Below are 27,352 nucleotides of genomic sequence, written 5' to 3' on the forward strand. Positions count from 1 at the left end.
TGACTGGGTCAGAGCATCTCCAAAACTGCAGCTCTTGTGGGGTGTTCCTAGTCTGCAGTGGTCAGTACCTAATCAAAAGTGGTCCAAGGAAGGAAAAGCGGTGATCCGGCAACAGGGTCATGGGTGGCCAAGGCTCATTGATGCACGTGGGGAGCGAAGGCTGGACCGTGTCGTCCGATCCAACAGATGAGCTACTGTAGCTCAAATTGCTGAAAAAGTTAATGCTGGTTCTGAAGGAAAGGTGTCAGAACACACAGTGCATCGCAGTTTGTTGCGTATGGGGCTGCGTAGCTGCAGACCAGTCAGGGTGCCCATGCTGACCCCTGTCCACTGCCGAAAGTGCCTACAATGGGCACGTGAGCATTAGAACTGGGCCACGGAGTAATGGAAGAAGGTGGTCTGGTCTAATGAATCACGAGTTCAAGGTGTTGACTTAGACTCCAAATGCCCCAGATCTCAATCCATTCGAGCATCTGTGGGATGTGCTGGCCAAACAAGTCCGATCCATGGAGGCCCAACCTCGCAACTTACAGGACTTAAAGGATCTGCTGCTAACGTCTTGGTGCCAGATACCACAGCACACCTTCAGAGGCCTAGTGGAGTCCATGCCTCGATGGGTCAGGGCTGTTTTGGCGGCAAAAGGGGGACCTACACAATATTTGCAGGTAGTCATAATGTTATGGCTGATTGGTGTATATAGTAATGGAGTGTACATTCCAATCATGGGAAACTCTGGGACCCTGGGGGTTGAGGAAGGTGCACTCCATCTTGGGAAAGGAAACTGAAGACAAGGTGGCCATCTTGGTAGAGGCTCTCCAGGCTGTAATTGGTTGTTGTCTGATGGGGTTAATAGGATAATTTAATGCATTTGGGGAGAATTATTTAAAAGCACATAGACAAATAGGGAAATAGACAAGGGAGTACAAATGAGAATTTTAGGGAAAAGAAAAAACACAGTGTGGCTTGGTGAAGAAAACAAATGTTAAACATATTTAGCTGTCCCATGTCAGTTTATTTAATTTGGTGTATATTTGAGGACCCAGAGACGGGTTAGGTTTTTGTTTGTTTGTTTTTTTGACAGTAAATATAAGCCACAGCATTACCACATATATCTGTGTGTGTGTGTGTGTGGGTGTGTGTGGGTGTGTGTGTGTGTGTGTGTGTGTGTGTGTGTGTGTGTGTGTTTCTGGGTTTTGGCAATACAGGGAAGCTGATCCTTCATGATATATATATATATAGGTTGGCCCAAACATCTTGGAGATCTAATCACAGTTCTTCTGTGGATTTAGGCAGCCTCAGTTGCTTCTCTATCTTCATGTAATCCCGGACAGACTCAATGATGTTGAGATCAGGGCTCTGTGGGGGCCATACCATCACTTCCAGGACTCCTTGTTCTTCTTTACGCTGAAGATAGTTCTTAATTACTTTAGCTGTATGTTTGGGGTCATTGTCATGCTGCAGAATAAATTTGGGGCCAATCAGATGCCTCCCTGATGGTATTGCATGATGGATAAGTATCTGCCTGTACTCAGTATTGAGGAGACCATTCATTCTGACCAAATCCCCAACTCTGCAGCCTCAAACTTGGAACCTCCACCATACTTCACTGTTGCCTGCAGACACTCATTCGTGTCCCACTCTCCAGCCCTTCGGCGAATAAACTGCCTTCTGCTACAGCGAAATATTTCAAATTTTGACTCATCAGTCCAGAGCTCTGCAACAGCCAAATATTTCAAATTTTGACTCATCAGTCCAGAGCACCTGCTGCCATTTTTCTGCACCACAGTTCCTGTGTTTTTGTGCAGAGTTGAGTCCCTTGGCCTTGTTTTCATGTTGGAGGTATGGATTTTTGGCCACAAGTCTTCCATGAAAGCCACTTCTGACCAGACTTCTCCGGACAGTAGATGGGTGTATCAGGGTCCCACTGTTTTCTGTCAATTCTGAGCTGATGGCACTGCTGGACATATTCAGATTGCAAAGGGAAGTAAGCATGATGTGTCTTTCATCTGCTGCAGTAAGTTTGCTTGGCCGACCACTGTGTCTACGGTTCTCAACGTTGCCTGTTTGTGTGCTTCTTCAAAAGACCTTGGACAGTACATCTGGAAACCCCTGTCTGTCTTGAAATTTCTGCATGGGAGAGACCTTGCTGATGCAGTATAATTACCTTGTGTCTTGTTGCTGTGCTCAGTCTTGCCATGGTGTATGACTTTTGACAGTAAACGGTCTTCAGCAACCACACCTTGTTAGCTGAGTTTGGCAGTTCCTCACCCAGTCTTATTCCTCCTACACAGCTGTTTCTGTTTCAGTTAATGATTGTTTTTCAACCTGCATATTGAATTGATGATCATTAGCATCTGTTTGGTATAATTGTTTAATCATACACCTGACTATATGCCTACAAAATCCCTCACTTTGTGCAAGTGTACCTAGAATAATTGATGCTGTTTTTTATAAATATATATATACACTCACCTAAAGGATTATTAGGAACACCATACTAATACTGTGTTTGACCCCCTTTCGCCTTCAGAACTGCCTTAATTCTACGTGGCATTGATTCAACAAGGTGCTGAAAGCATTCTTTAGAAATGTTGGCCCATATTGATAGGATAGCATCTTGCAGTTGATGGAGATTTGTGGGATGCACATCCAGGGCACGAAGCTCCCGTTCCACCACATCCCAAAGATGCTCTATTGGGTTGAGATCTGGTGACTGTGGGGGCCAGTTTAGTACAGTGAACTCATTGTCATGTTCAAGAAACCAATTTGAAATGATTCGACCTTTGTGACATGGTGCATTATCCTGCTGGAAGTAGCCATCAGAGGATGGGTACATGGTGGTCATAAAGGGATGGACATGGTCAGAAACAATGCTCAGGTAGGGCGTGGCATTTAAATGATGCCCAATTGGCACTAAGGGGCCTAAAGTGTGCCAAGAAAACATCCCCCACACCATTACACCACCACCACCAGCCTGCACAGTGGTAACAAGGCATGATGGATCCATGTTCTCATTCTGTTTACGCCAAATTCTGACTCTACCATCTGAATGTCTCAACAGAAATCGAGACTCATCAGACCAGGCAACATTTTTCCAGTCTTCAACTGTCCAATTTTGTTGAGCTTGTGCAAATTGTAGCCTCTTTTTCCTATTTGTAGTGGAGATGAGTGGTACCCGGTGGGGTCTTCTGCTGTTGTAGCCCATCCGCCTCAAGGTTGTACGTGTTGTGGCTTCACAAATGCTTTGCTGCATACCTCGGTTGTAATGAGTGGTTATTTCAGTCAAAGTTGCTCTTCTATCAGCTTGAATCAGTCGGCCCATTCTCCTCTGACCTCTAGCATCAACAGGGCATTTTCGCCCACAGGACTGCTGCATACTGGATGTTTTTCCCTTTTCACACCATTCTTTGTAAACCCTAGAAATGGTTGTGCGTGAAAATCCCAGTAACTGAGCAGATTGTGAAATACTCAGACCGGCCCGTCTGGCACCAACAACCATGCCACGCTCAAAATTGCTTAAATCACCTTTCTCTCCCATTCAGACATTCAGTTTGGAGTTCAGGAGATTGTCTTGACCAGGACCACACCCCTAAATGCATTGAAGCAACTGCCATGTGATTGGTTGATTAGAAAATTGCATTAATGAGAAATTGAACAGGTGTTCCTAATAATCCTTTAGGTGAGTGTATATACACACACACACACACACACACACACACATACACACAAAAGTTTTAGAACACCTCAATTTTCCCAGTTTTTATTGAAATGTGCACAGCTTAATGTCTCAATGTAATCTAAAATTAAAGCATAGAACAAATAAACAATTGGAGATAAAAAATAAATCATGGAATTGTTTTAACAAATTTGAAACCCTTAAGCTGACAAACCCCCCTTCAAAGTGCACCAAATCCATGAGCTTCTCTTTAATCCCATGTGTACTCTTCACTGTTGTGTTGTTTACCAAGTGTTTGGTATTCCATGAAAGCTGAGACTCTCAGTTTTCTAACGATTTTCATACCTCCCCTCCACACATTCTGAATGGGGGGTATGGAGATACTTGGTCTGAGTAGGAATACAAAATCTCAGAAAATATTGACAATTATGACATTCTGGAACCAGTCTACTGATCAAATCAAGACCATTCACGTTTTGGTAGAACAACACACACCGGTAGAGAGCTCAAAATGTCTTTAGTTTAGTTTAGTGTACTAACACAGAACAATTTAAAATAATTGGATCTAAACTTTTCTGTGTTTGATAGAATATAAACTAGATTAATCGTTAGATTGTTCTGAAAAAAACAAGCCAATTTGCAAAGAAATCCGATCGAAAGTGACCATCTGAATGCAGCAGCATCCGGCAGACCGTGTTTACCGCCCAGGCTCTGAATTAGGGCTGGGCGATATGACATAAAAATAATAATAATAATAATAATCTCGATATTTTTAGAAGTTTGGCGATACACGATTCTTGTTTTTATCCAATCAAGCTACAAAATAAGACTAAATACATACAAGTATTTCGTTAATCATTAAATATGCAAAACTAACAAATACCACATACAGGCTGTCATGGTAAATATATGCAGAATGCAACACATTACAGCACAAGTGTTGAGTGATTACTATTACGTGTCTTATGCTGTTATGGAGAATATATACAGTATGATTTACTACACATGCGCTGCAAAATAGATTCAGGTAGATTTACTACAGCTGTGTTTATAGTGGCGCATTTAACATCTGCTAAACAGGGACATTTCTTCTCTGACTGTCGCGTTTCGATTCTACTTACTGGTACAGCACGTGTTAATACAAAATAGTTACAAATAATAATAATAATAATAATAATAATAACTGTTGTACCACTACACCATCTTAATAAAAAGAAAATTAAACTTTCTGCATCTGTTTGCATTGCTTTCCAGTTTATTAAAATGCAAACAAACTTTATTCTTTAACGTTATACATATTATAACAATCTAAATTAGCAGGGTGGGGGGTGCGATGGCGTATTGTCGGGGGTGCTTGCTGATCGAGTTCAGCTCGGCGATTAGAGCGGGGCGGAACGTGCTCTTGTGCATTAAAGTATCTTTTGGTTATTTTTACTATTCTGTGTCCAGTTCACTCTCCTCCATGTTTGTTTGTGTTTCTGAATGCACATTTCTTGCCTGCATCCGGCACGTGTGGAAGAACCAGGAATTACGAAAAATGTTGCCATAAAGAGTGTTATTAAACGATAGAACATCATTTGAAACGGTAGATGTTTGTCTATCGTCACACTATATATATCGTCATATCGCACAGCCCTACTCTGAATGATGGCGGATGACACAGAAACTGTAAATCGGATGTGTTTGAGAATGAAACGCGCTGGTAGCCAAGAGAATAAGCTTTCAAACGACGTGTGCATTGTAGGAATACAGTGTAACCTCTATGCGCAGGAGCTGCACGTAACACTGCCAAATAATAAAGAGGGTGTAGTAATAACAGTATCTAACTCTGAAATGTACATTATTTTTCATTTTCTGGTAACCTAAACTTTTTTTTTTTTTTTTTTTTTTTACCTCTGGCAGTTTACCACTTACCTTTGTATCATTTTAGGTTATTCACTGGAAAATAAATAAATAAAATAATAAAATAAAAACTGGAAAAATAGGTGTGTTATCAAACTTTTGACTGATAGTGTATATATAATTTACTACAAATGAAAAAAGTGAAATGAAAAAAGTCTTGCATAAGTATTCACTGAGCAAACAGGCAAGGAGGTTGATGGTCCGAGAAGCCAACAAGAGGCCAATGAAGCTACAGAGTTCCAAGGCCAGGATGGGAGAAACTGTCCATATGTCAACTATTACCCGGGTGCTCCACAAAACTAGGCTACAGGGAAGAGCGGCATATGGAAAGCCATTGCTAAAAATCCATCACATCAAATCCTATTTGGATTATGCTACACGGCATGTGGAAGACAAAGATGAGGCAAAAGGATCTCTGGTCAGAGGAGACCAAAATTGAACTTTTTGGCCTAAATGCAAAATGTTGTGTGGTGCAAAGCCAACACTGCTCATATCCCTGAGAACACCATCCCCACAGTAAAGCATAGTGGTGGCAGTATCATGTTATGGGGATGCTTTTCATTAGCAGGGATGGAAAACTTATCAGGATTGAGGGTGAAAAGTCACAGAAATCCAGAGAGAGATGCACCTCCAATCAAAAGGTTTTTATTACAAGCAGCTGCATGGAAGAGGTGCAAGAGGCATCTCAAGAACAGTCTTAGAGAAGTTAAAAACTACAGGCACTTGTATGCAGACCAGACAGGAGAAAAAATAACAGGGCCCACATCTGTCCCGTGATGAGTGGAAGCTCAGTTTCTGCCTGACAACTGCTCAGGAAGAACCATGGCTAAACCGGGGAAAATTAAGGCATATGTAATGTTTAATATAAGGGAGGTTTGTACGATGTAGTAATCCCAAATTGCTATTGAAATCTGGTTCTTATCAAACCCCGATCTTCTAGGTATCAGGATTGAACTATGGCACAGTACCATAGCAGAGTAAGACCTTGTTTACACAAACACACAGAGAAAGAAATGCAGTTGGATGGAGCCAAATTTAGGAAAATCCTAGAGGAAAACCTGAAGTGACCTTGGCAAAGGTTCAACTTTCAGCAAGACAATTACCCTAAACATACAGCCAAGGCTACACCGGAGTGGTTTAAAAATTAACACATTTCAGTTTATGTTTAATTAACTTTTGTTTCACAATAAAATATTTTGCACCTTAAAGGTGATCTGTAATGTTGATGTTAATCAAAGGATGAGAATCCTAATTAAATCAATTTAATTCCACATTGTAACAAACAAAATCTGCAAAAGTCCTTGGGCGGTGAACACTTATACAATCCACTGGATCACATTATTATTATTATTATTATTATTATTATTATTAATAATAATAATAATAATAATAATAATAATAATAATATTACATTTTGCTGTAGCCTTTATCCAAGGCGAATTACAAGACCGTACAAACACTAAAATACAATGTACATTATAAGGAACACTGCAATATAGTAGTATGTTTCTGCTCAGCTGTACTGATGCTACTGATACCCACCCAGCAGTCTGCGGAAGACCCCACAAACTGAATGCGCAGAAAAAAACAAAACAAAACAAAAAAACTTAGTTTTTTTCCCGAAAAAGTTGTGTAGCTTCGTGGGTTAGATCAACAAAATCCAGTCTGGATGCATAGATGATAAAATTGATTTATTGAACTTGCAAAGTGTTTGTTGCTAGCATAATACATTTACTTTGCTTGGTCTTCATATTATTAATAATATAAAACATAATACAGTTTATATAAAACATTAATAACAGCTCTTCAATTACTATTGTATTGAAACGATTAAACTATTAAAATGTCTCCAAGCTATCATCAAAAGATACATATTTTACGTTTACGTGATGTATGTATATGGATGGATATATCCACCCCAACAACTTATGAGAAGCAGGAACCGGAGCTGAACAGAAGGCTATACGACTGAAATTAACGGATAATTTCATTTTCATTTGGTTTAATTTCTGTTTTGCACGTTTTGTATTGATTATTATTATTATTTTTAATTATGCACGAATTCATACTGTTTATTCAGCTTTTATACGAATAAACTTAAAACTTAATCGATGTGTTAAGGAAAGGTAACGTGCTGCACGGCTGGGAGCTTAACAATGCACAGCCTGGGATGTGTTTTTGTTTTCCGACAGTAAGCCTACCTTGCAGATGTTGAGTTTTTATCTTTGGACTGGACGTCTATATACTACTACTACTACTACTACTACTACTACTACTACTACTACTACTACTACTACTACTACTAATAATAATAATAATAATAATAATAATAATAATAATAATAATAATGCTATAACGTCAGATACATAAGTTTGTTCTGTCTGATATTTTACTTTTAAATGTATGGGGGCATATTTTAGAAATACATATATCGGTAATGTAATGGTCATCTCTGAGCCTGAGTCCTGTTTGTTTTTATTTCCTTAAATCTCTAATAATTTGATTCTTATGACATTCTCTTGTAGCTAACAAAAAGAACATTATGAATAACTGGATCACTATACAGCTCTGGAAAAAATTTAGACCACTTAACATTGATTTCTGAACTTGGAGTGGTCTCTTAATTTTTTCCGGAGTTTTTATTTTTGTAATTAAGTTAACATTGGAAAGCTATATATATATATATATATATATATATATATATATATATATATATATATATATATATATATATATATATACATATATATACATATACATATACATATATATATATATATATATATATATATATACATATACATATACACTCACCTAAAGGATTATTAGGAACACCTGTTCAATTTCTCATTAATGCAATTATCTAACCAACCAATCACATGGCAGTTGCTTCAATGCATTTAGGGGTGTGGTACTGGTCAAGACAATCTCCTGAACTCCAAACTGAATGTCTGAATGGGAAAGAAAGGTGATTTAAGCAATTTTGAGCGTGGCATGGTTGTTGGTGCCAGACGATCCGGTCTAAGTATTTCACAATCTGCTCAGTTACTGGGATTTTCACGCACAACCATTTCTAGGGTTTACAAAGAATGATGTGAAAAGGGAAAAACATCCAGTATGCGGCAGTCCTGTGGGCGAAAATGCCTTGTTGATGCTAGAGGTCAGAGGAGAATGGGCCGACTGATTCAAGCTGATAGAAGAGCAACTTTGACTGAAATAACCACTCGTTACAACCGAGGTATGCAGCAAAGCATTTGTGAAGCCACAACACGTACAACCTTGAGGCGAATGGGCTACAACAGCAGAAGACCCCACCGGGTACCACTCCTCTCCACTACAAATAGGAAAAAGAGGCTACAATTTGCACAAGCTCACCAAAATTGGACAGTTGTTGCCTGGTCTGATGAGTCTCGATTTCTGTTGAGACATTCAGATGGTAGAGTCAGAATTTGGCGTAAACAGAATGAGAACATGGATCTATCATGCCTTGTTACCACTGTGCAGGCTGGTGGTGGTGGTGTAATGGTGTGGGGGATGTTTTCTTGGCACACTTTAGGCCCCTTAGTGCCAATTGGGCATCGTTTAAATGCCACGGCCTACCTGAGCATTGTTTCTGACCATGTCCATCCCTTTATGACCACCATGTACCCATCCTCTGATGGCTACTTCCAGCAGGATAATGCACCATGTCACAAAGGTCGAATCATTTCAAATTGGTTTCTTGAACATGACAATGAGTTCACTGTACTAAAGTGGCCCCACAGTCACCAGATCTCAACCCAATAGAGCATCTTTGGGATGTGGTGGAATGGGAGCTTCGTGCCCTGGATGTGCATCCCACAAATCTCCATCAACTGCAAGATGCTCTCCTATCAATATGGGCCAACATTTCTAAAGAATGCTTTCAGCACCTTGTTGAATCAGTGCCACGTAGAATTAAGGCAGTTCTGAAGGCGAAAGGGGGTCAAACACAGTATTAGTATGGTGTTCCTAATAATCCTTTAGGTGAGTGTACATATATATATATACATATACATATACATATATATATATATATATATATATATATATATATATATATATATATATATATACACACACACACACACATACACACACACTGTTTTGGGCCTTCTCGTCTCGTTGTCAGTTAACATGTCGATAAATAATAACACCCACACACACACTTAAAAAACGCACATTCTTTTGAGGATGGTCCCTAACTTCACAAAGAGAAACTGTTGCCTTCTGGTTGAGACGTTGAGCCTCAATGAAAGCGGCTTCCGGTAAATGAGAATTGATAGTGGATTTTTGAAATTGGGTGAACTATATGAAGCGAAGGAAAGGAATGTAAAAATGCTGGAATTTCTGATCATGGGTCTACTGCTATGCACCGGTAAGATTTTAAAAGATAACTCTTAGCTTTACAAGACTGAAACGTGGACGCAAATTGAATCACGAAGGCTGGATTTTTTAGTGAAGATCCGACTTCTATGCAGTGTGTATTATCTCAGATTGTACTAAATAGTTGTCATCTTATGAATCTCAGCAAGTATTAACAAAATAAATGAACACAAAATGCATTGATGATAAGGCTTTATCACTAAAATTATCACGGGGCGGCATACCCCGCCGAACCCCCCTAGCTTGAATCTGCCTCCACACCCCGTTCCCTTTTTTTGTTTCTCAAAGGTGGCCACCCTAGTTACAGTCGTAAGGCAGACATTGGGAAGCAAACCTGACAACCAAGATCATAGAAATCATAGCCAACTCCCCATCGCGTTTAATGTCTCAGTAGTAAATAATACAACGTGTATTTTATGTTCATAAGTCTAAAGCTACAGTATCCCCATGTTGAAAGTGTACGAAGTTTAAGTATAAAATCGAAATTCCAATGCAGTAGGCTACACTACAGTAACGTTTTCATAACAGTAATGCAATGGCGATACAGTAGCTTTAGACTTATTAACATAAAATACACGTTGTATTATTTGATACTGAGACATTAAACACGATTGGTAGTCGGCTATGATCAATATGAACTTTGTTGTCAGTTTTGCATGTTACCATATCTGCCTTAGAACTGTAACCTACGCGCAATTCTGTACTGCTTCAAACCACAATAAAGGCGCATTCACGACCACATGGAAATATTTGGTATCCCCGTCAGGGCAACATGGGGTACCAAATATTTCAGAATTCCTGCTGGCATTTCCTGGAGCGCATGCAACTAATCAACCTAGAGCTGTCTGCGCATGTGTGAAGTCAAGGCGATTGCACAATATCCAGAGAGAGGGTTCCGGATTCGTCATAACATCGGTATCCTCTTTTCAATCCTGTGTATAGTTCACCATACATTGAATGTGATTTGTTTGCATATTTGGAAAGCAAATTATTAAAAAATAATTAGCCTACTTCTACAATGTAGCAATGTTTCCAGGCTCTTCTTACCCTGCATGAGTCTGCGATGTCTTTTAATTTCTGAATGTTTAATACAAATGCTGGTTTCCTACAATCGCCGGTCTCCAATAGACGCAGGGACTTCTTGCAGTTATTTGGAATAAACATCGGGGGCGTTTAATTGAAGTTTTACGGTACATATAGAATAAAAAATCAATTTTGGAGGATTAGTGGTAGAAGTGTGTTACACTTTTTTCTTTCTCTTTTGTGTAAGTTATTTAATTTGTGTTGAAAGGGGGATTGTGAAATTCAGGTTGACCAGCTGAAATAAACTAGAAATGTCTAAATCTGTACCTTCACCCCCTGGCATCTACATTCTTGTGATAAACTAATGCCCCCCCCCCCCGTCACATTTCGGTCATAACTGTCTACAGTGCCAAAAAAATAATAAAGCTTAATTATCGGTCTGAGAAGCACTTAAATGTTAAATCATTTGACTAATTTAAAAGCGCACTAGTAGCGCACAGCCATTTTTCCCATCTCCTAAGACTGACAGGTTATTTTTTTTACCGATACAAAAAATCAGTTTGTTTTAAAAGCTTTTTGATCGGTTAACACTCAAAACAAACCTCTTTGATAATGTTTAAGAAATGGTAAAGCACAAAAATGTGTGTTTAACACATTGACACTTTGCTTTTATATTGAAAAACAAGAAGAATGTTGCAATAATTTAGAAAAGTTATGTTTATGCAAATGTTTTATCCGAATTACTTGATTAATCGTCACAATAATCGACAGAATACTCAATTACCAAAATAGTAATCTGTGACAGTTCTAGTTACAGATCACCCAATTCAGATATTCAGAAAGATGTTGCATTGTACAGTGTAATCAGGACTGCTTGTAGCAAGGATATGGCTGTTAGAATGGGGGATTTCAATTTCCCAAACATAGACTGGGAAAGCCCAGTTTGGACTACAGAAGCAGAAATAGAAATGGTTGAGATGGCAAACAACTGCTTTCTAACTCAGTTTGTCAGGGAACCAACAGAGAGAGAAAATGCATTAATTTAATATTTTCAAATGACTAAGATAGAGTCAGAGGGACACTAGAACCAATGGTAAACTGTGATCACAATATGGTTAGTTTTGAGGCATTCTTTCAAAAAACAAGGACCACATCTAAAACAATGGTGTACAATTTTAGAAAAGCAAACCTTGAAGGTATGAGGCAGCACTTAGAAGAGTTAGAGTGGGGCACACTAGATACAGATTCAGTCGAAAACGGATGGTTAGGCTATATTTTATATATCTACCAGGGGACATTTGTACCAAAATGTACAAACTGAGAACCAAAAAACATTGGTCAAAAAGGTTTAATGGAAGTATGCAAAAAGATATTAAAATAAAGAAAGTGTTGTATAGCGCATACAAAAGGGATGGAGACAAAATAAAAATCAAAGAATGTATAGAACTACAAAGAGATCAGGAAAGCAAAGAGGGAAATGGAAAGAAACAGCTCTGGGAGCTTAAACCAATGCAAAAAGCTTTTTTCAATAGAGGTCAATAAAAGAGGAAGTGAAACGAGTAAAGGCTAAAAATTGAAGTATCTTAGAAAACAAACAAGATGGGACATGTTCTAAATGAGTATTTTACAGAGGAAAAAAAAAAAAACATAACATGCCACAGGTCAACATCCAGTCCAGTCAAACCCTAAGAGAGATCAGGATAATTCATATAATTCAATTTACTTTTCCTCTCACGTAAATCTTTCTGTACAGGGTCATATAGTGCAAGAAGCTCAATAACAGACAAGAAATTACCATTATTTATTTCACCGATTTTCTCCCGATGCCCCCTGAATGCTAAATTTCAAGATGCCAGAGTCAATGTTATGTCTGTTATTCTCGTCAGGACCTCTGACCAATAGTATAATTGTTTTTTTAAATTGGAGTCTAACTCAGTTTCATCTGTGGAGGTGCTGATGATAGCTTCTTCCTCTCTGGTCTGTCTAAATATCGATGTAATCTTTGGGTGTTTTGTGCGAGCTTGTTCAGACAACAATTTATTGCTCCGCTTTTGAGCACCGCTTGCATATTTTCTTTTATTGATGTCTACCGCCACCTAGCAAAACATAGCTTACTGATTAGCATTTTTGAAATTGGCGTTTCAAGTGGTGTAATGATGTAATGCACGCAAGATATCATCGCTGTCGGATGGAAACCTCGTAAATACAGTGTGCCCTATTTTAGTATCATCTGCAAATTTGACAAGTTTGCTAACTATCCCAGAGTGCAGTACTGATCCCCGTGGAACTCCACTAACAACCTCACTCCAGTTAGAAGCAACTTCTCTAATCGACGCTCTCTGTTTCCTATCCATCAACCAGTTCATAATCCATCTGATCTCTCTTAGGACTTGACTGGACTGATTGTTAACCTGTGGCATGTTATCCGTTTTTTCTTTTGTAAAAACCTCTGTGAATATAACATAACAGATAACATTGCACAGGTTAACAATGTAATTTAGAGTTAATTGTATTTCCCTGGTCAAGAGAACTAGTTTTAATTAGCAATATAATTAGAACATTTAGCTACACTTGTTTGTCCTATAAATATTTGTTTACAAGAAGTTTTTAGTTATTGTTAATTTCCAATGATGAATTTAAACTTTGCATTAGGGAATTAAAACTAAAAATAAATTGATGTACATGCACACACATGTTCACATAAAATCAACAAGCATGTATTAACCTCCCCAATAGATTATCAGAAGACATTGTTGACTGTGTCTTTATTGTAAACCTTTGTTTAATGTATGCCTTTCTCCTCCTCCTCCTCCTTCTTGCTTTACTTTAGTTTTAAGTAGTATTTATGTGTTGGGGGGTTATCTAATCATCAAGTGATTGTAAATCAATACTAATTTGTTTATGTAGTTACAGGACAGCTGCCAACACCACAGAATATCAGAATGAAGGCTGTAAACACCCAGTATATAATGAAATGGGATTGGGATGAGAGGCAGGTCAACTATACTATGAATTTCACTGCACAATACAGACAGTGAGTTATACCTTTTATCTTATCCTTGCATTTTATTTGCTTTGTCCATGTTAATCCTCTTTTTTTACTCTTCATTAACTATTTATATCTGTTCTGTTCTCCATCACTCTGCCCCCCTTGACTCCAGTTCTGTCTCTTCCTGTCTCCCCTCTCATTATCTTCTATCTTTTGCTGGTTCTCACCTGCAACTTCCCCTCACTCTTCTATGGCCATTTACTCCCCTCTATCTCCTTTCAGTGGTGGAACCAGCTACCACATAACAGAATTGCACCATCTTTTACTATGATCTGAAATTTACCTTTTATTACTGCATCTGTATGATGATAAACCCTTAAACTGTTCTTCTTCACACTATTGTTTATTATATACAGTGAGGGAAAAATGTATTTGATCCCCTGCTGATTTTGTACGTTTGCCCACTGACAAAGAAATGATCAGTCTATAATTGTAATGGTAGGTGTATTTTAGCAGTGAGAGATAGAATAACAACAAAAAAATCAAGAAAAACGCATTTCAAAAAAGTTATAAATTGATTTGCATGTTAATGAAGGAAATAAGTATTTGACCCCTTTGACTTGGTGGCAAAACCCTTGTTGGCAATCACAGAGGTCAGACGTTTCTTGTAGTTGGCCATCAGGTTTGCACACATCTCAGGAGGAATTTTGTCCCACTCCTCTTTGCAGATCCTCTCCAAGTCATTAAGGTTTCGAGGCTGACATTTGGCAACTCGAACCTTCAGCTCCCTCCACAGATTTTCTATGGGATTAAGGTCTGGAGACTGGCTAGTCCACTCCTGGACCTTAATGTGCTTTTTCTTGAGCCACTCCTTTGTTGCCTTGGCTGTGTGTTTTGGGTCATTGTCATGCTGGAATACCCATCCACGACCCATTTTCAATGCCCTGGCTGAGGGAAGGAGGTTCTCACCCAAGATTTGACGGTACATGGCCCCATCCATCGTCCCTTTGATGCAGTGCAGTTGTCCTGTCCCCTTAGCAGAAAAACACCCCCAAAGCATAATGTTTCCACCTCCATGTTTGACGGTGAGGATGGTGTTCTTGGGGTCATTCCTCCTCCTCCAAACACGGCGAGTTGAGTTGATGCCAAAGAGCTCGATTTTGATCTCATCTGACCACAACACTTTCACCCAGTTCTCCTCTGAATCATTCAGATGTTCATTGGCAAACTTCAGACGGGCCTGTACATGTGCTTTTTTGAACAGGGGGACCTTGCGGGCGCTGCAGGATTTCAGTCCTTCACGGCATAGTGTTACCAATTGTTTTCTTGGTGACTATGGTCCCAGCTGCCTTGAGATCATTAACAAGATCCTCCCGTGTAGTTCTGGGCTGATTCCTCACCGTTCTCATGATCATTGAAACTCCACGAGGTGAGATCTTGCATGGAGCCCCAGACCAAGGGAGACTGACAGTTATTTTGTGTTTCTTCCATTTGCGAATAATCGCACCAACTGTTGTCACCTTCTCACCAAGCTGCTTGGCGATGGTCTTATAGCCCATTCCAGCCTTGTGTAGGTCTACAATCTTGTCCCTGAGATCCTTGGACAGCACTTTGGTCTTGGCCATGGTGGAGAGTTTGGAATCTGATTGATTGATTTCTTCTGTGGACAGGTGTCTTTTATACAGGTAACGAGCTGAGATTAGGAGCACTCCCTTTAAGAGAGTGCTCCTAATCTCAGCTCGTTACCTGTATAAAAGACACCTGGGAGCCAGAAATCTTGCTGATTGATAGGGGATCAAATAATTATTTCCCTCATTAACATGCAAATACATTTATAACTTTTTTGAAATGCGATTTTCTGGATTTTTTTGTTGTTATTCTGTCTCTCACTGTTAAAATACACCTACCATTAAAATTATAGACTGATAATTTATTTGTCAGTGGGCAAACGTACAAAATCAGCAGGGGATCAAATACTTTTTTCCCTCACTGTATTGTGCACATGGTTTAGCATAGTTTTGAAACTGGCTATGTGTGTGTGTATATATTTGCAAAAATATTCAAACCCTTCAGTAAACTGAAAGGTTTTTGCTTCATCCATTTTTCCTTCAATCATAACAAGCTTTTCAGTCCCTCCTGGAGGAGAAGCATCCCCATAGCATGATGCTACCACTGCCAGGTTTGACTGTAGGGATAGTGTTGACTGGAGATATGCTATGTTGGGCCAAAAAATACAACTTGGCATTTACACAGGAATAAACCAAAATGTGCGTGCTCGCAGAAGTATTAGCAGCATGTCTGCGATTGGATATTGTACTGCTAAATGTTCATGGTATTAAATCTAACATGATATCTAACACCATAAAAAATAAGGTGACAATGTATAACAGTTGATAACCCTGTTTGTTTACAGTAAATTACTCTAAAAAACAGATATTTTTGTAAACCTTTTTACAGTAATTTTCTGTAAAAAGAATCCTGTTGTTTTTATGGTACAAAACTGGCAGCTGTGGTAGCCAGAATTTCACCGTAAAAAATACGGTGACAATGTATGACAAAATACCGAATTATATTTAGGCAACCGTTAATTTCACAGTTGATAACACTGTTTGTTTACACTAAATTACTCTAAAAAGCAGATATTTTGTAAACCTTTTTACAGTTAAAATAACATCTATAATATAAACCTGTTTACAGTGAACTATTTTAAAACAACAAATATACTGTAAATCTAATTACAATCTATTTAAGTGATAAACACAGTACAACTGTGTGATATATTATGTTTGTTTTATTGAAAAGTTCAATTTAACAGTAAACAGTACTTACCAGCAGCTGTAGATGCCAGTAAGCTCTAGAGTTTGCCAAACCGAAGAAAACATTGGCAGTGAGGTTTACCGTTACATATAGCCACCAGACATTTTAGCCCTGACGCAGGACAGCCTTCACCATCCTCTGTTGTCCTCACACACTCAACAGAGAAAGAACTTAAAGAATATATATATACTATTCAACTGAAAAATGTGTTCAAACCCCAGAACACTAGAGATGAATACTCCACAAGTGATGGTAGAGAAGATCGCACCCAATATAAACAATAACGTTATTAGGTTGAATAGAACAGCTCTAATCTAACATGCTTGTCCAATAAACAGGGATACAAAATGAATTGTATGGCCGACTGGCCAGCTATGGAAAAATCAACAAACCCTCAATGGATGAGTTGGAACAGTGCTGTCCAGGGTTCTAAAAAAGCCCCTGCTTCAGTCTTGACAAAAATGCATTCACCAATTATCAGTATCCTTAAGTTACCTCATAAGGTTTAATAGCCAGTTAGACAAGTCCATCTTTAACATGTCTCTCTCCACTCATGATCAGAGAGATCTTTGATGAGGGTGAGGACTCTTGGGTTCACTGATAGTTGCTTCTTGTTTTTCTTTGTTTCAACCCTTCTCTGGATTGATGTTCAAGAAACACCTTTGTGAACACAAGAAATCATAATGAACCACTATATACAGTGATTTGGAAGAAATAAATAAGGAAGAAATAAATAGTTTTTATTTACCTCTGAAGCAACTCAAGTGTGGAGCCCAGACCCATAGGATAGTGGATATTGAGGCAGAAGTAGCTTCCAAACATCAAACAGATGGCAGAGATAAAGGTGGGGATTTGGTCATTCACAACCATGCGGTCTATACTCCGCATGAGCTGCCTTGAGGCGTTGCAGGAGGTTCCTGCAAAGAAGATACAGGTTAGAAAATAGATCACAGCAAAGTCATTAGTAATATAAAAGTGATCTTAAAAAGTGCTAGTTCTGGTTCTTCCACATCCAGTGGTATTTCCAGTGGTATTTTCTCCTCCATATGACTGTAATACATCCTCCTGTTTGCTGGTTCAGAACTACTTCATTAATTTTAAAGAACAATCCCAGTGAATAGCTTGTTCTCACCACAGGGAAGAAGCTGACGGGTTTAAATTGGAGAATCTATTACACTCATATGGAGGAGAAAATACCACTAGAGAAGAACCTAGTGAAGGTGAAAGCATATGATATGATTTACTTAGATTTCCAGAAAGCTTTTGATAAGGTTCCACACCAAAGACTGATCCTCAAATTGGAAGCTGTAGGCATTCAGGGTAATATAAGTAGATGGATTATGAACTGGAATGTGTATAATGATGTATAGGAAACGGAGGGTGTCGATTAGAGGAGTTGCTTGTAACTGGAGTGAGGTTGTTAGTGGAGTTCCACTGGGATCAGTACTACGGTCTTTGCTTTTTCTAATCTATATTAATGATCTGGACTCTGGGATAGTTGGCAAACTTGTCAAATTTGCAGATGATACTAAAATAGGTGGCTCAGCAGATACATGGGAGGAATAGGACTAGATGAAGTATCGCATGAGAAAGAACTAGGAGTGTATGTGGACTCCTCACTTTCTCCATCCAAACAATGTGGGGAAGCAAAAAAAAGGCAAACAGGATGTTAGGGTATATTGTCAAAAGTGTAGAATTTAAAACAAGGGAAGTAATGTTAAGACTGTACAATGCGCTAGTTAGACCTCATACAATGATGCATGGTGTCAACAGGCAAGCTTTCCACTTGTACTTGTACTGCCAGACATGTTTCTTCTACATAGTGGAAGAGGTTCTCCTCTTTTTCATCAAAATAGGTGAGAAGAAGGAGCACCATATCTTTGACATCTTCTGAGCAGCCCTCCAATTGTCCTCTAATAATTTCCAGCTTAGTGACAGCCTGCAATACTCATTTGCTCGTTTGCACAAATGGTTCTCATAAAGTCTAAAAGCCGTTTTCCCTTTTTTTCTACACTATTGAGGAAAGTATACGTTAGTGATACCTCAGTGAGCTCTTGGAAGTGGACTGGCCACTTTATAGGCCAGTAAGAAAAAAGGGAAAATAGGCCACTCCTCCATGAGGGATTGTAAATCTGCTCCCTTTTATCTCTACGTTGGGAGTAGTAGGTGTACTTCAGAAGATTTTTTACCTTGTCTGGGCTGAAGTTAGTGTGTTCACTGAGCACCTTCATTTGGTCTTTCTTTTCCTTTTGGCTTTCTGGTGTCTCATTCACTGGCATGAATTTCATGTCCCACTTTATGCAGCCATATGTGTCCTGAACAGCTGCCTTTTGTTCGGCTGGGACTTCCTCTGTGTCATACTCATCTGACACCCGTTTGCGCTTCATTATCCTTGGTGCTGAAGACCGCTTCACATTTTCAATTTGGGCTTGTAACTGCTTGACTAGTGAATGATACCCGGCTCCCACCACACCCCCTTCTATGACATCTTGCAGTGACTATGGATACTTGGCAACCATTTTTTTAACAACTTCTGTGGAGGCTTGTTTCCTGGGAGAAGCACAGGCATTCATCATCGCAGATGCAATAATCCGGATCATTTCTCTCCGTAACCGTGGGCTTGGACTTTTCCCCCTCTCCAAACACTGCATCAAGGCTTCAGGAAACTTCTCCCATGGAATGTGGAAGCTGTCGACTCAATCTCCAGCAGTAATAGAGCAGCTGGGTGAGGCAGGGAGTGAGGAGCATGTTGAGGAAGCTGGAGAGGTTAATGTAAAACAAAAATAATGAAATTAAAAATATGTATTGAATAATGTGGTTTATCTTTGGTTATACTTAAATATAAATTTTGTCAAAATGCACTTACTGGTTTCTTTCCAAGCAGTTACCAATTTTCTTGCTTGAATTGGCCTTAGTACTGAAAGCAGATCAAGTTCAAATCTTCAGTGGTCTCCACTCCGATTTTAGTGTCTTCTCTACAATATTTAGAATGGAGGCTGGGAGGTCTGGCAACACCTTAGTAATGGCACTGCGTTTTATGCTTTGCTCTGCATCATCCATTTCTGAGTATGAAAGGGTGAATAAAGCTCAATTACACATCAATCAGACCATAATGACAGCCCAAGGCATTCATTAATGTGACAGCACACTGTGTTTCAATTGAACTATTTGGTATCCATCCTTCATGTAAGATGGCAATGGATAAAAATCAATCAAGTTATTGATGTTCAGACACTGCATCTTTTCATTGTCTTTCCTTACTGAGTACAGATGGTACAGAAAGAATTATGCTATGTACTTTGACACCAGAAAATGAACAGTGTCATTTTTTATAAGCACTAGTTCACCAAAATCAACAGAATCAATGTTCTCTGTAACAAGGAATTGTCCTCTCTTGTATGATGTTCCCTTATACAGCATTTCTATTGTGACACTTACTGTCACTTACTTGTGTTACTCTCAGAGAAGCCAAACTGTCTGACTGCATCTATAATAGATTTGCTGTACAATGCTGAGTAAAATGGAGAACCACCTTCAACTTGCAAAACAGCTTGACCCATTGATCCTGCTGAAAGGTAAGCCTGGAACATCTGATGTCTTTCAGTGAGAATAAGACAGGTTTTTGAATTTTTTCAAATTCCTAGCACATCTCTTAAATTAACTGTGCTTACTTTCAAAGCGCATTGTCCATAGTCTCATCAAGGATCCAAATTTCAGAGTCAGTGCTGGGTAATTGTGTAAAAAGTGATGTTTTGGTTTCAGATTACATTCTGGAAATAGAGCTTTTCTTGACTCTATATATTCTTGATTAACAATATCAAGATATGCAATCTGAGACATACAGATTTTCTGAGCACATACCATGTCCACAATGTCTTTCAGCCAACTGCCACACATCATCTGATGTATCTTTCACTCTATCACCAATTAGGAGAAGCAGCAGCCTTAGAAAATTCTAGTTTTGTATGGCCTGACCTGAGAGTTTAGCTACTTGAGGGTTGACCTCACATGGCTTTGTAGAAGCATCAGTGCCACAGTATTTGAACTGTTTAATGCAGTGATTCAAAGTGGAGTAAGTGAACCATGCCTTTTTCTTTATTAAATACTTAAGATACAGTGCAACATCATAAGACAAAACACTTTCGAAGATGTCATGTCCTAGACAAGATGGCAAGCCTGGCTGATAGACATTAAAGTATTTCAAAGAACTGAATACTGACTTGAACTTTACTCCTTCCACATCTGGATTATCTCCAGTCTGTAGGCGATCAACAGCAGAATTGTAGCTCCCAATGGTGCACACTGGTCCGCACAGATTTGGATCATCAGCCTGAAATTCAGTTCGGGTTATTAGGCAGCGACCCAAATTTGCGAGCCCAAATTATCTCCAGCAATGCAAAACAACGTTCCTTTTACTGTTTCATCTGATACTACAATCCCACTCTCCTCCAATTCCTTCAAGTCTGCTAGTAATTCAGAGAACACCTTAGCATGCACAAATCCTTTGAAATTTTTCTCTCTACACAATAAAACAAGTGACATGTGGTCAGTGTCAGACCGTACATGAAGTGGCAAATTGGCAACAGATACATAAACAGCTAATACTTTATGTTTGGTCTTTGCAGATCCTAAAGGGTTAATGACTTCAAAGGCATCCTGATACAGTACAAGCTTCAAACTTCATGGATTTTGACCATCACTAATGTCACTTAGAACATCTCTGGGAGACTCAGCTGAGTGCTCTCCTGATACACAATTCTGCCACAAATCAGATTCTAACAAACATTTCAAAGTCTCTCTCACAGGCACATAATAGGCAAACCTATCTGTCCTATTTGCATATCCTCAACAATGTTCTGTATGGTCGAAGCAGGTAGTAGAAACTGTCCCTGCAATTTCAAGTAGAATAAAGAGACGTTTTTAAGAAAAAGATCACTGAAATGTTCTGGCATGTCCATATCACCTTCATCTGTGCCTGTCTCTGTACCTGCCTCATACACTTGTAAGACAAAGTCATCTGATTCAATTGGAACAGATGATGACTGAGAAGCAGATTCTCTGTATAAGTCAGTAATACTGCTGTCTGCAAAACCTCTGTGTTTCCATGACATGTGGGCGGTAAATGAAGATTTGACCTTAAAAATATTTGAGCATCCTCTCACTGGACAAGTCACGGCACGTCCTTCCACAATATGCTCCTTCAAGTGAGCTATTAGATCTTTAGTATCTTGACACTGGTGTTCACACAAAGCCATTGCACATTTAAAAACAGTAACATTATTATTATTATTATTATTATTATTATTATTATTATTATTATTATTGTTATTTTTATTTCTTGGCCTTACAACATAGTGCAAAAATACAGTTAAGTAAAAGGCATCAATCATTACAAATTCAATCTAACTAAAACATGGCAATTCAAAATATACATTTTACAAATTCCAATTTACAATTTACACAGGCAAGTACAGTAAGTGAGGTCCCACATCCTGGACGGTAAAAGCTAAGTGCTGTCAAGATGTAGGGTCACAGTCAAGGGCTACGGGAAAGGGAGCAAGGAGGAAAACAAAATCGAAAACACAAGAAGCATAATAAAACTGTGAAGCGTTGTCTAGTGGGGATAAAAGGACTAATATTACAAGTACTGTTGGAAATGATGCGTCTTGAGTAAGTGCCGGAATGAGGTCAAGGACACTGCTGTTTTGACTTCGGTGGGCAGGTCGTTCCACCATTTAGGGGCCAGGGATGAGAAGGAGTGGGCTCTGGAGGAAGGATAGTGGAGAGGAGGTAGAGTTAGTCTTCTGGCAATGGAGGAGTGCAGTGGTCTGGAGGGAATGTATGGAGAGACGAGTGTCTGAAGGTAACTTGGTGCAGTCTGGTCGAGACAGCGGTAGGTGAGGGTCAATGTCTTGAACTGAATGCGTTCCGGTATCAGGAGCCAGTGGAGGCAGCGGAGCAGTGGAGTAGCGTGTGCTGGAGCGGGCGGGTAGTAGTTGCAGGCAGGCCGGCCAGGAGGGAGTTACAGTAGTCCAGGCATGAGAGGACCAGTGACTGGACAAGCAGCTGAGTCGAGTAGTTGGTGAGGAAGGGACGGATCCCGTGTATGTCACTCAGGAAGAATCTACATGTGCGGGTCAGCGTGGTGATGTGCTGGGTGTAGGAGAGCACAGGATCGAGGGTGACTCCTAGATTTTTAGCGGAAGAAGGAGAGTGTGTTGGATTCCAAGGGGATCGAGATGGGGAGGTCAGCAGAAGGTGAGGAAGAGTGGGGGAAAAACAGGAGAACTGATTTGGAGAGGTTGAGCTTGAGGTGGTGCGAATGTATCCAGGTGGAAATGGCAGACAAGCAGGAAGAGATGCGAGAGGGGATGAGAGGGTCGGAAGAGGGAAAAGACAGGAAGATCTGGGCATCATCAGCGTAGAAGTGCTAGGAGAAACCATGGGATGCGATGAGGGGTCCAGGGAGCGAGTGTAGAGAGAGAACAGGAGCGGGTCCAGGACGGAGCCTTGGGGAACGCCTGTGAGGAGAGGTTGGGGGGTGGATGAGGAGACTTGCCATGTCACTTGGTAGGACCGGTCGCTGAGGTAGGAGGAAAACCAGGTGAGAGCAGTCCCAGAGATTCCGAAGTCAGTGAGGCAGGAGAGGAGGATGGAGTGATCAACAGTGTCAAATGCTGCGGAGAGGTCAAGGAGGATGAGGACTGAGGAGAGGGAAGCCACCCGAGCACAGCTGAGGGAGTCAGTGACTGCCAGGAGAGCAGTCTCAGTGGAGTGAGCTGTGCAGAAGCCGGATTGCAGAGGATCAAGTAGTGAGTGTTGGGACAGAAAGTCAGAGACCTGACGGTGGACCAGCTGCTCGAGAGTCTTTGAGAGGAAGGGGAGTAGGGAGACAGGGCGGTAGTTCTGAGGAGAGGTGGCGTCGAGGGTTGGTTTCTTGAGCAGTGGGATGACAGCAGCATGTTTAAATGCAGAGGGGAAACAGCCGGAGAGGAGGGAGGAGATGAAGGGGAGAAGATCAGAAGCGGTCGCTTGGAAGAGGCGAGAAGGGAGAGGGTCCAGGGCACATGTTGTAGGTTTGTGACATAGGAGGAGAGTAGAAACGTCAGCATCTAAGAGAGGTGAGAATGAAGAAAAGGAAGCTTGATTGGTGGGAGGTTTGGGTGTGATGGGAGAGGAGGGTGGAGTATTGAAGAGCCTGCGGATGTCCGCAATCTTGGAGGAGAAGAAGGAGGCGAAATCATCAGCAGTGAGAGATGAGGGGGGAGGGGGGGCAAGGAGGGAGGAGAAGGTGGAGAAGAGTTTGCGGGGGTTGTTGACAGTGTATTCAAAGAGTGATTGGAAGTAAGACTTCTTGGCTGAGGTGAGTGAGGAGGAGAATGTGGACAATAGAGAGCGGTAGACTTCGACTTCTGTTCGGCGGCACGCAGACTAGTTACCACCAGATACATAATGCCTCCGGTAAAAATGAGCCTTAAAAGCTCCATATCTACAAAATGTCTGTTTTCAGCCGGCTCCTAAGCACTTAAATAAACAACGTGGTTCATTTCAATGAAGTTTGCAATGTAGCACATAACCCCTCAATGTCGTAACCGACTTGGCTAAAGTTAGCTAATGTTCAACACAAAAATCCCTACAAGGTTAGATCAATTATATTAGCTAGACAAGCTCTCAACTCGTAAGGTAGCTCAGTTAACTTACCCTTAAATAACTAGATAGTTTTTGCAAGGGCAACACAAAACTGCAGAAAAAAACAGCGTTAATTTCAACATTAACTAAGATAACTGTAACATTAGGTAAGATTCCCAAGTCAAAATGTGCCATGTAGTGTAATTCCCAGAGAAGAACAATGCTGGGCACACAGAAATGGCGCCAAATGCTAGCTAGGTAAAAAGTTTGAAAGTTTAATTTCCGTTAGCAGTTGGTAGAACACTCAGCGGGTGCACCTGCATGCGAAAAATGTTCAAGAGCTGCAGAGAAAATGGCGTAGAGAAAGAGGCCGTTGAAAGGAAATCACGTGACATCAGCATGGAAAGTTGGTATTCTTCTTCTTTCTTTGTTGATGTGTTGTCTTGACAATGCAACTTTCTTTTAAGCTGTAGGGAGCCACATGATTTTTTTTTTGTCCTTGTGTAACTGGGCTCATTCGGGTTATAATGAGCACGTTACAAAGTGACGTAACCCCTCAGTAAAAGTAGTACAGTGTTAAGCCTTGCACAGTGGGAGATGTGGTCTCTTCGCTTAGCGGGCTAAACACTGTACTGTGCTGGAGCCGCTATGGTTTGGAATGCTCGGAGGGGTGCTGGTAGTGCACAGTTTGAATCCCGGGCAGGGAGCTCCTATCTCAGACTTGCACATCTTTGCTTTAAAAGTGTCCTTTGTTTGTTAAATTGAATTACATTTTTATTTAATTGTGTTAATGATAAAAAAATATATCAACAAATATTAATATGAATGAATGTGTATGCTTCCCTTTTTTATTAATTGAAAATTAATAAATAGATAAAGAAATCAGCTTTGATATACTGTATTTGCAGTTTCATTACATAATTCCCCTCTGCTTATCTATTTTCTATCTACCCATCCATCCATCTCTCTAATGTAGCTATCTATTGTCCACAAGTGTTTATGATCAAATTATAGTTTAATTAAAACAAATTACACAGGGCATAATAACAGTCTAATTAAATGCACATTGTAACTGACTAAAACATATATACATAATTTATTGTGAGATTTTAACATGCCACTGCAGTGCACAGTATGAATGTGACTTCCAGTGTAAACAACCTAGTCGTTGATAATATAATGGGAACTATTAACAAAATGCTAGGCTGTTTTTCAGTAACTTGTTATATCGATAGTTATGGCTAAATTGCAATGTGCATATGTGGAGTGTCATTACACTATATCATCCTACCTCCTTTTGAGTACATGTTTTATTTAGATTTTCATATTATACTTATAATTATAATGTCTTTGGTCTTATTTTGTAGCTTGTTTGGAGAAAAAAAAGAAATATCGAGATATATATTGTGTAACACCCAAACATTCTAAAATTATCGAGATATAATTTTTAGGTCATATCACACAGCTCTAATTCCAACCAATGGTTTGAAAATGCTTATTAGGCAGTGTTTTTAATGTTTTAATTTATATTTAATGTATTTAACTATACTGGATAAGGGTGTCTGCTAAGAAATACATTTATAATAATAATAATAATAATAATAATAATAATAATAATAATAATAATAATAATGGTATAAATAACGCAACCCAGTCTCACGAGAGAAACATCAACAGGCTAAGTTTTAGGCACTGCACTGTTTTCTGCTGGAAACACATCACCTGGACCCTGTTCATACCACGGAGAAGGAATAAATGTGCCAAACACAATAATAATAATAATAATAATAATAATAATAATAATAATAATTGTAAGAAAAATTGAACCTCCTGTAGCAGTGACTGGAACTAAGACAATTTAGGTTCAATGTGATTTATTACAGAGTCCAAAATATAGATCACAGCATACAAGTACACTGGGTACTACAAGGCAAAACTGATACCAAGACTTTATGGACAAGTCAGCTTTTATGAGTTGAACCCCTGTCCAACTCCACCTTCCAGAGTGACCACCCCACCCACCAGAGTATCAAATGGCAGCTGCCTATTAGTGACAATGGAGCCCTCACCCTGCTCTCCCACATTCCAGGGTAACAGCTCACCCGTTCCTCTCACCCATACCTTTCGCAGCAGTGATTAACTCATCCCTCCCAACAGAGACAGACTGTCTCCTTTCTCGTCCTTATCAATAGCTTTTGATATGCTATTGATACAGGACTGGTAAGGAAACTGTGTCCTTATCAACCTTCTGTTCCTATTGATACCTGGGACCCCACCTTTGGTCAGCCATCTGTGTTTACCTTCTGTGAATTAGGACAATACCCAAGAACATTTGGTGAGTCGACTTTAAACTGTGTAATTTTATCATGGTGGAATTTTCCCAGCTTCAGCAATTGCATTTTTCCTTACAATAATAATAATAATACTAATAATAATAATAATAAAATAGGGACCACAATCGGTTTAAAAAATATAATAAAATAAATGTTGTGGTTTGATTATTGTAAAGATTTTTACCTAAATTAATTTTCTAAATTAAGCATTCTTTCAAAATTTGCGTCAGCCCCTTACAAATGGCTTTTTCATAATACGTGCTTTGTTTTTTTTCCGGGCAGCCCCATTGGATCAGCGGGAAGAGGTGGCACCGGAGGGGGCATTTCTGTTGGTTACTGCCGTCAAGCAATAACAGCTGATCATGTTCGTGTGGCGCAGATGTACGCAGTCACAATCCACACGGTTCTCTCCCACCCTACTGGTTTTAAGACGTGTGCTGTGTATGTCAGGGATGTCTGCATTCCCCTACTCCTGGACACCGGGGCTAAGGTGTCATTACTCAATTGTGAGTCCTGGGCTTTCTACAGCTGCCTGTGCGCTATGGCACTAGGTCTTTGTCGGCCTTCCCTTTCCATGTC

General features: G+C 39.7%; 1 long non-coding RNA gene across 2 annotated transcripts; it reads left to right on the plus strand.

Annotated features, from left to right (window-relative positions):
• The first annotated feature begins 9,814 nt into the window (after positions 1–9,814).
• On the plus strand, positions 9,815–27,346 carry LOC136751453 (uncharacterized). 2 transcript variants are annotated; one of them, XR_010817012.1, is made up of 3 exons: positions 9,815–9,974; positions 13,913–14,039; positions 27,056–27,346. It is a non-coding gene; the product is annotated as an uncharacterized LOC136751453 (long non-coding RNA). The 2 variants fall into 2 exon arrangements; XR_010817011.1 differs by lacking the exon at positions 27,056–27,346 and adding an exon at positions 19,307–23,958.
• Positions 27,347–27,352: the final 6 nt, after the last annotated feature.

Source organism: Amia ocellicauda, chromosome 6, assembly GCF_036373705.1.
Source record: "Amia ocellicauda isolate fAmiCal2 chromosome 6, fAmiCal2.hap1, whole genome shotgun sequence".
Taxonomy (NCBI): domain Eukaryota; kingdom Metazoa; phylum Chordata; class Actinopteri; order Amiiformes; family Amiidae; genus Amia; species Amia ocellicauda.